Genomic DNA, 5,015 nt, shown 5'->3' with positions numbered 1-5,015 from the left:
GTCGTGAGAAGCCCGCGCTGAAGTCTGTCGACAGCTCCTGTCTAGGTACAGGATAAAAGACCAGAGACGTAGAATTCGGGTTCTGGCCAGCGTTCTTAAAAGTGGTACACGACGCTGGGGGTCGATGAGGGAAACCTGATAACCGGCAAAGTCAGCAAACAGGTGAATATTGACACTCTGAGACACGTTGCGTAAAATCGTGTAAGCTCGCCCAGAGAGGGGCTGGTAGCATTTAAAAGCTCGCCCAGAGAGGGGCTGGTAGCATTTAAAAGCTCGCCCAGAGAGGGGCTGGTAGCATTTAAAAGCTCGCCTGAAGAAGGCTGGTAGCATTTTAAAATAAAATAGAGCTCGTCTGAAATAGGACTGGTAGCTCCCCTGTAGAGGGTAAAATTAGCGCGCGCATAAAGGTATTTATTGTTTTACTGTTTTGTTGGTGGAGTAAGTTGCTTTTTCAGTACATTAGCGAGACTGAACTACTCCACTGAATTGTTTACCGTTGGTCGCTTACGTACTGGTGGGACGGGAGGAAGGTTGTGTTTCAACACATAAAATTAACACCGCTCTCAAAGAATAGCTTGAGAGTAGAAGGCTGTGTTAATAGCCTCTCCCATTCCTCGTGCCAGAGAAAGCACCGCGGGTGTGTGTGTATGTGTGTTTAAACGTAAAAATATCTATGAGTTGAGGAAAAAATGGGTAATAAATCAACAAAACTCACTGCTGACGAGCAGTGGCTAGAAAAAAAAAAATGTCCAGGCGCCGGACAAATTAGTGTGCAAAGATGGAGAAATCCTAAAAAGATCAAATGTCCCACCTGGGAAGGAAAATGTAGCCCATCTGCACTATCACAACCTAAAGGAGCATTACTGAAAGTAGAAGAAACAAGAAAAGAAAAATGAAAAAGGCAGAGGTAGCCAACCCCCACTCCTGCTGCTGCACGGCCAACCCCCACTCCCGCTGCTGCGACCCCCCCCCCCCCCCCCCCCCCTTAAATTATCATCTGATCCGTTTCGACCTCAGCCTGGTCCTTATGCAGAGGCACAAAATATGTTAGATGTTGAAAAACATTAGGTCACAATGAATGACCACTAGCCGACGCATTGCAATATGCCGAGCACACATTCCGTGTAATATAAAAAAGAAAAAAGAAAAACCTGCAAGCACAGGTACTTTCACATTAGATCCAGAAACAGGGTTTATCGCATTCTCAGGAGGATTTAGAAGGTAACAGAAGGTAACAGACAGGAGGACTTTAGAGGAAAAGGCCAGAGATATGTAGGACAGATAGACTTACGCGAAAGAAGTGAAGAAAGAGATAATACGTGCTGGAATTGTGGCAAGGAAGTACAAGTCTCAGAAGATACTTTAATAGTAAAATCTGCATCAGGTCACACTACAGTGCAGTGACTGACAAAACCCTTATTAAGTGAAAACTAGAGATCAAAGTAGTTTGAAAAGGTTGGAAACAGACCCCAACGAATAGATATAAATATAAGAAGTACAAAAATAAAATAAACAAAGACAAAATTACATTAGAACTTATTTTTAACCTATTGAAACTAATAATAGGAAGGATAACAACCTGTAAACTGATATTAACAATGAAACATAGTTGGCATGACGACCATGCCCAGAATGTATAAAATAAATAAAAGGAAATAATTCACATGAAAACCTTTTGAATAAAATAGAGTCTGTGAGCTCAGTTTTCCCTCACACTTCTGCTCTGTTTCAGTAGCAGCATTTTTCTTTTTGTGTCCTGACTCATGTATGTTTTTGGTTTTGTTTGATGATTTTATTTTTTTTGTTGGTTTGGAAACAAATTTGTGACCATACTTGTGGATCAGTGACACATAGTGATCAGGCATATGATTTACAAATGCCCAGTTTTAGAACTGTGAGCAATCCAAAGTTTAAAAACATACATATATATATATATATATATATATATATATATATATATATATATATATATATATATATATATATATATATATATATATATATATATATATATATAACCCAACTTCAAAGTTTGAAATATGTGAGATGTGTGAATTCTTTGAAACACTAGACATCATCTAAAAATGTCTTGAGTGAAAGTGTAATGTTGCATCTATAGAAAAAAAATGGAAAAAAGAAGAAGAAGAAGCATTCAGTTATTTAAAAATAGGCATTACAGACAGATACAGTTTTAACATTGCCTGACTATGATAAGCCTTTCTACTTACGTGTAGATAGAAGAGCAGGTTATATGAAAGCTGTGATAACACAGGCGTTTGGAGGATAACAATGCTCATTAACATTCCTGGTGAAATTTAGACTCGTGTAAATTAGACTCTGTTGCGTCAGGCCTGCCTGCATGTGCAAGCCTGTGTAGCCGCAGCAGAGGCAGTAAAAGAGTCAGCTGCACGTATGCAGTCATATGTGCATATGAATTGCACACAGGCCAAAATATAAATATATACACTGACAGCCAGTTTGTTCTTTCAGCAGTGCACCACTTTGCAAACATTTGGCATAACAGAGGTATGGTTACCTCTACGGATAACCCAGTGCAACACGGCAGCTTTTAAAAAAAATCTTGCTGGAAGTGATCACCTTGCCAAAACAATTGGCACTTTGCAAATGTGCAGCACATCAAAAAGACAATTTTATTGTCACAAAAGGAAATAATTTTGCAGATCAAGCAGCAAAACAGGCTGCACAACAACCGGCAGAGCTACTAGTATCCGACTGCTGCCCACAAATACCACTTGATGTACTAAAAACCGAACAACAAGCTGCAACAATCACTGAACAGAACAAGTGGCTGAAATGTGGAGCACAACTGAAAGATGATTTAATGGTCCGTGATGGAAAACCAGTATTACCAGAGTCGTTACACAGGACAGCGGCTGTAGTGACACATGTAGTAAATACATGTGTAAACAGGAGGGAATATAGTATAGATAAACAATACACACTTTTACACTATAAATTTTTACACTATAAATTTTTACACTATAAATTTTGGAACTTTAGCGAAAAATTTGTAAGAAGATGCCTATTCTGTCAAAAACACAACCCACAAGGAAACTTAAGACCTAAGAGAGGCTAGTTCTCTACACCATCCACATGGATTTTATTAAAATATGAAATTATTGTGTGAATAACGCTACATGTTAGATCAAAAGTTAGTAGAATTACAAAGGGTTTGTAGATTGTAAATGCAAAATGAGTTTGATTAGCCTGTAGAAACGCAAAAGAGAGTAACAGGAAGTGTGTGTGTGACAGGACCTTTGCATGCCCATATAAGGAGTGAGCACCCAGAGAGAAAAAACAGAAGAGACAGACTCTAGCCAGATGAAGCAATTTGAGGCTTTAAGAAAAGACATGAAAATGATATTAATGGTATGGTTTAGTGTGTTAATATAGGCCACAAATAGATAAAGGTGGACTTTTCTCAACCTAGAATTTTGAGCATAGCAGCAAAACCATAGATTAACATAATTGGGGAAAAAACAAGCCAAAGTTTGGCTTAAAATTTTACAGCTTGACCTCCCACTTGTCCCGATCCTGAGAAGAAGCTCAAAGGACAGTTAATCTCCTGATGAAGACCAACAGAACATCGTGAACCTGAAGAATTAACAGCAGGCTGGTAAGAACAGTGTGACATAACTGTTTAAAGGCACTGAATGTGATATTTTGCCTGGCTGGGACTTAATCTACAAGGAAAATACTGAAAAGAAACGGAGAAGAAACAGATTGTGTTTGCTGGAGATTTAAGACAACAAAGGACACTTTGAGAAGGGTACAGGGGCCAGTGGGAAGGTGAAGCCCAGAGGAGTATAATTGGGTTGAAATTGAAGCCTGAACTCATGATGGTGTTTAGAGATGTCCACCAGAGCACAACAAAGAGGTAAATAAAAAATAGAAAACACACATATATAAATTGTTACATGTGAAATTATTTTTGGAAAGAATCAGAAGTAAGATAGTTTGAATCAGACCTCAGTGAAAAGATGCATGAATTGATACAAGTGAACCAATAGATAAATCTGTTAGAGAGACAACTTTAGTAGAAAATAGGGATATTGTTTCGAACTGCTGTGCGACGCTTCTCAAGTCTCTTGCAGATTAAACCCAGGCGATAAGGTCCATGCCAAGTACTCTTAACGACACCAACAGCTTGCAAAATCACTGAGAGGCCCTTTGGATCCACCAGAGGCATTGCAAAAAAGTGGAAGTGAGTGACAGCATAACCTAAAAGACACCACCACCCCGACTCTTTGGTGATCTACAGGTGAAGGGAGGGCTGATCGGGTATATCCCGCCTTCTACTTCTCGCCTGTAGTCTACTCACCAGAGTAAATCGGTGTGTCTGGTCATCATGAAGATTATTCTGTTTACCACCTTGGCCCTGCTGCTTACAGCATGGACTCTGATGCACTTAATGGATCAAGAAGCCAACTTGCATAGAAGGACATGGACATATGACAATTCACACCTGGTCGAAGTGACACAGGACCACATCCATCCCTGGATGAACAACGCCTGATACAGATATATATGCTCAAACACAGCATCCTATATTATATGAATATGACTCAAGTGACATGCGTAGCAAGCTTTACCAGTCCAGATTATCAATATTCATGAATTGCCCTAAACCACAGTGACCCCCTGACTATTGGACTATCGTTTTGGGCTGTTTTTAAATGCATCGACCACCATCAACAAAGAGCAAAATCAGGAAATTGATGCCATAAGAATGACTGTTATGCAACACCGAGTCGCCCTGGACATGATCTTGGCAGAAAAGGGCGGACTATGTGTTTTGTTCAATACAACTTGCTGCACATACATTCCAGATAATGTACACTCATCCAACATGACTGATGCTCTGAAAACACTCAGACAACTTCGGGATGTACAACAACAAGACTATGTTGCGAACACAGAAGACTGGCTCACGTGGCTTTTAAGCGGCTCTTGGAAGTCCCTGTTGTTTAAAGGACTTGTTTTTGTTGGTGTTC

This window comes from Rhamphochromis sp. 'chilingali', assembly GCF_963969265.1.
Source record: "Rhamphochromis sp. 'chilingali' genome assembly, chromosome: 1".
In the NCBI taxonomy this organism is placed as follows: domain Eukaryota; kingdom Metazoa; phylum Chordata; class Actinopteri; order Cichliformes; family Cichlidae; genus Rhamphochromis; species Rhamphochromis sp. 'chilingali'.
The sequence above is the reverse complement of the archived record's forward strand: the minus strand, read 5'-3'. Positions refer to the sequence as shown.